The 8,534-nt window shown below is 45.5% G+C and overlaps 1 non-coding gene across 1 annotated transcript; it reads left to right on the forward strand.

Annotated features, from left to right (window-relative positions):
* The first annotated feature begins 1,803 nt into the window (after positions 1-1,803).
* On the forward strand, positions 1,804-1,885 carry trnal-uag (transfer RNA leucine (anticodon UAG)). The gene has a single exon. It is a non-coding gene; the product is annotated as a tRNA-Leu (tRNA).
* Positions 1,886-8,534: the final 6,649 nt, after the last annotated feature.

Raw genomic sequence — 8,534 nt, forward strand, 5'->3', positions numbered from 1 at the left:
TTGAAAATGTGACTTTGACTTTCGGCAGCCAACATATTGAGTCATATAAATTGAAACAGTAACAACCCTTGTTAGGGTAGGAACAAGCCGGTATGCTACTTAGCAGTGCAAAGACCACGAATTTAATCAAGCAATGAAACAACCAACATGATGACTTTTCATTTCATGAAGCACTAAAAGCGATGGTCAACACTTGATGAGCTGTTTGAAATTCTCAAAGCTGAGGCTAATTCCCCTCAGAGCTATGAGTCCTGTCAGGGAGCCAAGTTCCAGTTAGGAGTGAAATACTTGGGCTTGACGGTCTTCAGTGAGTAGCTCAGATGCTGCTGCTAACACACCTACCATTAGCCTCCCCCGTGTTCCTTCATGAGTTAATTAGATCAGGCAGTTCGTTCAAAGGCCTGAGGAGAAGAGGTTGACATTTCTCTGGATGAGAAGAATCGCGCTGCTATGAAAACCCCACAATGACACCTGGAACTGCACAGCTTCAAAATCAAAAGAACTAAGAAACTGAACCAGCTGTCGCGTGGGTCAGAACCTCGAGCAGACTGTAGAGCAGATGTATGACGTGTACAGGACCACATCCCCACCTTGACATCAGCCCTGCAGGTTTGTGTGTATCAGGATCCTGGGACGTGCAGAGCCGGTGTCTGAACATCACCGAAGCACTTCAGCAAGCAGGGAAACTTCTGAGCAGGACTTCACGTGCATCCTCTGCACCTACGTGGGAGTTCCTGGATGTAGACAGCCTTTGGCGGGAGACGCGTGCCAAGATGTTCACCAGCTGAAGATGAAAAACATTTACAACTGCCTGAAAGACCAATAGAAGTGCAGCCAGCGTCTGTTCAGTTGTAGCTGATGATCAAAAGAATACCACACCATAACCACGTTGCAGCTCTTGGGTTTAAATGATGTAGTTAGTAAATTGGTTATCCCTGTGGGGAAGCACTTTCTCAGCGTGGCCCATAATTGGTCTAAAATATTACAGAACAAGGCAACGCATCACATTTGATTGATCCAATAAGAACACAGCATTGCTCAGGGGTCCCTGGGGTTATGGGCTCGCCTCGTCATACTGCAGAGGAAATCACGTTAAATAACTGGACTTGTGATCTGGTTGCAAGTTGTATTCCTTGCAGCTTTAATGACTGTCCTATTCCCACAGCATCTGCTCTCCATGAAAGGAAGGGAGAGTTGAGCGGCACTGCAGTGAAAGAGTGCTGGGCCCGTAACCCACAGGTCGCTGGATCAGAACCTTCTTCTGCTGAGTCAGCTTTTCACACACATACGTGTGTACATCATTAGCCACAGCGTGCTCTCCTAAACATGTGTTTAACCAACAAAAAAAGCCCAAAAGTGCACCAGGTAGTGTGGCCGAGTGGTCTAAGGCACTGGATTTAGGCTCCAGTCTCTGAGGAAGCGCGGGTTCAAAGCCCACCTCTGCCATCTGTAGGTGCTCCATCAGAACAGATGCAGCTATTGCATCCTGCCTCAATTGTGCAACACAACACGTTGCTCATTCCTGCTCTGTCGCTGTGGTCGGACGGGTGCACTCATACTATGACTACACAGGTGTGACGAGGAACCTTGTTGGTACTGCTTTTGTTCCTGCTGCAGAGAAAATTCTAAAATCCTGAATGCCATTTTGTTGTTAAGCCAGCACATCTAAAGCGACGTCTACTGTCACCCAGTGGAAGCCTGCTGAGCCACAACCAGAGGTCGATGGGTCAAAACCCTCCAAATGTCTTTATCATGTCTCCCAGCCATGCCTTTAATCCCCCAACTATAACTGCAGCACTCACAGGTAGTGTGGCCGAGTGGTCTAAGGCGCTGGATTTAGGCTCCAGTCTCTGAGGAGGCGTGGGTTCAAATCCCACCACTGCCATCTTTGGGTGCTATTATCAGAGTCCCTTTACTGGCGGGGAAGCAAGGCAGACTCCCTATTACAGGTTTTAAGACACGGTTGCACCGCTTCAAGAGACGACAGTTGAATCAGCTGCCACTCAAAATCTGAAACTGCTTAATATTTGAAAGCAATGAAAATTGACATTTGCTAACTAACAAACAAACCAGGTTAACAGCAGGTTCAGGTAGTGTGACCAAGTGCTCTCACATCCTGGGTGAGGCACATTTCCCTAACGAGGTGGGGGTTCAAATTCCACCATCTGTATGTTCTAGTAGATCCCATGAGCTCGATTCCCTGTTAACTCACAGAACTACGACAAGGTTAGATGGAGCAGTCTTCAGGTTCCAACCTTGATACTGATCTGAAGTCAGCATGGATGGATGGGACGCACCAAACAACCCATGCGGTATCGTTAAAATCACCTGCCTCTGCTCTCTCTGAGCCGGAGCTCAAACATGAACATACTCGTGATATGACATGTCGCGGGCCGAAGACCGAGCTCATCCGGCGTCGCTGCTGTCAGCACCGCCATCACGGGCGCCATTCTTAGTGTCCTGAGCAGAGAAAGAGGACAGCAACTAAAATATCAACTTTGAGTAAAGCGAACTCAGGACGGAGATCTGCAGCGGTGATGCAACTGATACTGAACACAGCCACATTAATCAAGCCAAGACTCAAGGACAGTCGTGTTGCCTTAGAGAAGGTTAAACAAAATCTTATGGACGATTTCCAGTTGCTAGGAAGGAGGAGGCCAAAGTCCCAGAACAAAGCTGTCCAAATGCCAAGCAATCAGCAAGGTTAACAAGCATTTAGGAGAGAGGGCCTTTCAGGTGCATCGTCCTGAGGAACACACTCGCTGCCTCGTCACTCGGCTTGAAGCAAAAGAAAAAAAGGTTAAAGCTGTTGACATTTGTGAAGGTGAAACTTGTTCTTGACGCTTTACATGTGTTCAAACAAAGACCACATGAATGTTGTTGTTGTGATTATTTTCATTATTTACTGCACTCATTCCAGTGTTCTCTGCTTAGTTGTGCTGTGATATCTTGGGTAAAAATTGTAGGCCTGCAACAGCCCGTTTATTCTGATACATTGACATTTTTATTCAAGGCATAACACATTTCAGGAGAACTACAACACTAATTTGTCTAATTTGTCCAGCTGCTGAAGTCTGACACTCCCTGCACTTTAGTCAGGATTTTAAACTTAAAAAGTCCTCCAGTGTTTGGGTCAAGATGGTGAAGACAGGAGTTCAAAAGTGTTTCCCCTCGTTCGCTGCTCACGTTGTGGTTACAGCTGTGTCCGTTACTCAGCTGATAACAGGTCTCAGTTGAGTCTGACAGCTACTTGTATGTAGCGTGTTCCTCGTCAGGTTAATGCACACGGATAACGAAGGCACTGGGCCGTCTTCAGATGTGATATCCAAGCGTGGATTTAGAATCCGAACAACGCCGGTGAACACGATCAGCTGTGAGCTGTCAACTTGCTGAACAGAAACTCCAGATTTTACAAATGAATATACTGATGATGATTTATGGGAGCTTTCTGCTGCATAGTCATCACAGCTAACAAGGCCACAGTTGTCTTTTGATCATTACGTATTAGCCTGAAAGGATGTTACGCTCAAGACGACAGCCCGAGGTGCAAGTAAACACCGATCATTATGATTATCTCTGACAGGCTAAAAACAGCCGAGACCATGGCAGCAGTTCCTCTTCTTTGTGAGTCTGCATTTATCATTTACCTCTTTATATGAAAACATTTTAGGGCTTTTAAAATACAACCAGTTTTTAAAGGTTGACTTGTTTCATGTCCAAGCCTTTGAGTCTGCAGACTTGCTGACAAGTTAACAGCAGCTTCCTGACAAGGCAACCAGCCGCTAACCTGTGATTTCAGCAATCATTTCTTTATCCTCTCTTTTTGTTTTCGCCACTCTGACTCTTTGCCTCCATTTCCTTCCTTTCTCCTTTTTGCTTGTCTTTTTTTTCCCAGTCTACTTGCCGCGTAAGTGCTTTTCCCTCCTTATATTCATGGAAACTATGTGCTCACAAACACCAGCTAAAGCCCACACACACACCTCCATTCTGGCAGGCTCTCTGCTGAGTGACAGCAGTATTAGGGAAGTGTGTGATGGAAAGAGGGAGCAAAGGAGGGCATGGGAGAGAGGGTCACCTTGGGACACTTATTGAGTTATTGATGACTGGAATAAAGAATGAGAGGATGAAGGAAGAATTGTTGTTTGCCCTTCTTGATGCTCAGGTGAGGCTTTTGGTCGCTTCTCAAAGGAAGTCCTTCATAACATCTACTGCATTATCTTAGCCAGGACTGTGACTTAATGTCCCCATGGGGGTTTAATCCTAACCTTTATAATATGAAGAGCATATTCTTATTTTCCCTGTCAATCAACTCGCTTAACAATAAAGACGCACAAAACAAAAGGACTCCATATGTGCCTAATATTTCATATTCATACCGTCTCAACGTAGGCGTGTCGAGCTGCTTCGATTTATGGAACGTAGGTGATGGTGCAGCTTTTAAAGACTCATAGGGTTGGCCTGCCAGCAGCCCAGTATGACTGACACAAGCAAGGCCAAGAACTATAAACTGGTACTGTAAATCAAGAGAGCTTTGTCCGTTTAACTACAAGGATATTGGTCATGAAATGCAGTTGAAGTACCATATTCAGAAATATTGGCCATGCTTGAAGAAAAGTAGCCTCGTTACATTATTGAAAGTTGAACTCCGTTGGAAGTCGGACTGCTGAGTTCACAGCGGAGGCTTCCGTGACAACACCTAAAACATTTAGTATCATATCTCATTTCCTGACAATGAAAGAGCAGGATTAGCTTTGTGCTGCAGAATGTAAAAGCCTGGGAGAGATAGAGGAATACAAGATGTGAACGTGCGGATTAACACTGGATTAAATTGTACTGCTGCTCCTCCCAGGTCATTGTGTGTGTGTGTGTGTGTGTGTGTGTGTGTGTGTGTGTGTGTGTGTGTGTGTCTGTTCAACAAAGTCACCTTTCCCACAAGCTACAGTAAATCCTGTCATATACCTTTGGAAGTCACAGCATTAGTTAGTTTGAATTATTTTATCGTGCAGTGACAAGAGAAAACAACCACACAGTCTAACAATTTACAACAACAAAGATGTACAATATCATGAAATACTCAGCATTTTATCATAAAAATGTTAGATAAACATTACCTCTGCATAAACACATGCATACATCCTACATATGCAGAATAGAGGAAGCGTGTGATGGGCAGAAACCATCAGGTTGCTCCATCAGGAGGTGTAGAGGTGCTGGGACTTCCTCCTCATCCATCCATCCATCCACTTCTCCTGTTCAGGGTGGTGGGGGTGGAGCCTATCCCAGCAGCCTTCCCCCTGGACAGGTCACCAGTCCATGGCAGGGCCAACACATAGAGACAGACAACCATTGGCTCTCCCAGTCACGCCTACGGTCAATTTAGAGTCTGGATTAACCTGGTCCCTCTTGATGTCTTTGGACTGTGGAGGAAGCTGGAGTACCAGAGAGAACCCAGCAGGAACAGGGAGAACATGGAGACTCACCCAGAAAGACCCCGTGCTCCAGCCGGGGCTCCACCTACAACCTTCTTGCTGGGAGGTGACAATGCTGACCTCTGCACCACCGTGCCTCCCCCTCCTCATCCAAAGCTGGGAGATAAAACAACACTTATGATCCAAAGAATGTTCACGCACAGGAAGCTAAAAGTGTCTCATTTGACTTCTGTGTTGTCCTAATTGAGACCACAGCCTTCATGATCAAGCCCACCCTCCCAGTCCTGGAGGACCTATTCCTGTGGCAGGGCTCCACTGCTCATCCTCTCCATCTTTTCTCACACCTGTAGTTTCGACAGTTCTGGCAGCACCTGGTGTCCACACTGCCGTAAGCCTGTGTGGAGTCAGTTATACAGTATTCTAGGTGTCACTGGTATAAATACCATCCAGGAGATAATACTGTACATGACAACAATACAGTTACTGAAGTACATGAACAATGTGAAGTAGACTTTCCTACCCGGCCCGGTCTCAGCCGAGTACGTGTGCTGTCTGTCACGAGACTGCTGACAGTGTGGAGAGAGAATCCAAGGCTGGAAATCCTCTTGACCACATTCCTCTCCAGACTAGCCCCCGTACTCAGACCAGTTCATGGCTGGAGAAGAACTTTCATGTTGGAGCCGTTGACATGAAGCACTTTTGTGGCCTTGCAAAATCTGTTTACAAAATCTGGATCGGATGGCGGTCTGAGGAATACTCCACATTGCAGTATTAAATGAGAAGAGTTGATTGCATTCAAACAAAAACATCAATCCTATTATTCAACCCACAAATGTTAGCAAAGGTGTTCATTTTAAACAGAGCAGTTCAATCAGGACTATAAAGCAAACATGAATGGGATTAAGTGAAGTTGTATCACAAAAGCTGTCCACTCACTTTGCTCTTAAATTGTGTTTTTACTTCTTCTTCTTTACTCGTTACTCTTACAGGGCAGCATGGCTCAGGGGTAGAGTGGCCGTCTAGCAACCGAAGGGTTGCTGGTTCGATCCTCGACCCCGGTGACCATGTCCAAGTGTCCTTGAGCAAGATACTGGACCCATAATTGCTCCTGATGAGTAGGTTGGCACCTTGCATGGCAGCCTTCACCATCAGTGTGTGTGTGAACGGGTGAATGAGTTGACACTGTAAAGTGCTGTGAGTGCCGCTAAGGTAGAAAAGCGCTGTATGAATGGAGTCCCTTTACTGTGTACTCCACCACGACGGCCGAGAAACACACCGTCAACAACAGTTCACCAAAGTGTGTTTCTGAGGACATTTGTGGTGAGAAAGAAGTGCCATAGCAACGGAATCTGCCCAGTAACGTCCAGTTAGATGGTTTGACTGGAGCTGTGTCGTCATGTGGAACCAAATCCAAGATGGAAACCTCTGGTACTGGTTTAAGACCAGTGCTGCCACCATATTGAACTGAAAATACAGAGGAAGCCGTACAGAAAAACATCTCTAGAAGTCAGCTGAGATCCTCGCACTCTCCTGCTCTGTTTATTATAGTCTAGCTTCTCTTGTCACTGTGTCAATGTCATTTGTCCAAACAATTCTGTCCTGTGACAAGACAAAAGGATGTGTGTACATTGTTACTGTGCTTGACTGTATTTGAAACCATTGTAAAAGAGTGCAGTGCTCTACATTAATTATTCCCTTTATTAAAATTTGTGAAAAAAATCTTTTAGCCAATCGTATCATATGTTTAGTCAGGTGTGAGAGGATAAGATTCTTTGAATTAAATCAGAAAGTCTATCGAGGCACTGCCTTTGATGTCTGACTTCTTACCGAGGAACAGAGAGACTCTCGTTCTAATTAGTGCATCTTAAGCCAGTTCAGATGAATAATTGCCTACAAGACTGGATGCAACTTGCAACATTCCAAAATATCTTCTAAAGTTCTAAAACTGCACTTGGAGCCTTGAGGTGGTGAATCTGAGCCAGCACCTCTCTCTGGAACCTCTGCAGCTGTCTGGGTTGGTTGCATTGATCTAAACTGGATCCTGGTACCTGGGTTACTTCTTTGTTTACAGCGGCAATGAGCCTTTCACTCCACGTATCAATCAGGCAGAAATACAATGGCGTCAAACACCACATTGCTTGTCAAAGAGTCACTTGGGATGCTGGTCAAGTGTGGATGACTTCCTGAGGGAGGAATGTCAGCGTGAGTAGCCAGTTAGTCCAGATGCTCATAGCTCACCATATCGACTCAGAAATATCATCTTAAAGGTGGGAACTACAGTAGGAACCAGGTTGACACTTAAAGTTGTTGCTGGATGTACTGAGCAGAAAAAGTTACTGAACGTAGTGATCGACTCCTTCAACGGCCACAAACCCATGATGTCATTAGAATGGTGCAGCCCACAGACACACTGGTGTGTTGGCCAGGCATGTTCTTGTGCTCTGATTCTCCTGAGACCGTCTGCATGATATGAAAAGTCAGGCATGATCATTCATGCATACCCTACAATGGTCCAGCAGCACCGCGGCCGGTGGTGTGCAGGAGCACTGGGAGGGTTGAGGCCTCTGGCTGGTCGGTTCACCTCCAACAGCGCGGTCCTGACTTCATGCTCTCTTAGATCATCAAATTCACCTTGGAACACTTGACTTTACTTTCATTTACATTTCGATTCATATTGTCTTTCATACTGGGGAAATTGGAGTTCCAGTTCAAGAAAAACTTGATGAAAGGAAATAACTGATGGAACACAACTAGAAAACTGCTCAACTCCAGGTGCAGCTGCTGATGGAGGCTTCAACCGCGGCACGAAGAGCGTCCTGATATCAGGTTGGGATTAAACTATGAAATATGAATGTACGCTCATTCGGGGCACCTTTTTCCCCAGGTTGCTACTGTAGGATCTCATATATTTTCCAATTTCAGAAGTTTCCAGATCGACTAATTGATTTTTCCTCTCAATGATTCTTGATCAAATACGTTGTATCTTTCATCAGCGTGCCATCTGAGGGAAGCTGAGCTTCAACACAAAGCTCTGGCGATACTGGAAATAGAAGAAAATACAACATGTAAGAGTAACTGACTTGGCCAGGTTTAAGGGGAATGAGG

Source organism: Aulostomus chinensis, chromosome 13 (assembly GCF_037954235.1).
Source record: "Aulostomus chinensis isolate RoL2024-O1b breed Wild chromosome 13, RoL_Achi_v1.0, whole genome shotgun sequence".
Lineage (NCBI taxonomy): Eukaryota > Metazoa > Chordata > Actinopteri > Syngnathiformes > Aulostomidae > Aulostomus > Aulostomus chinensis.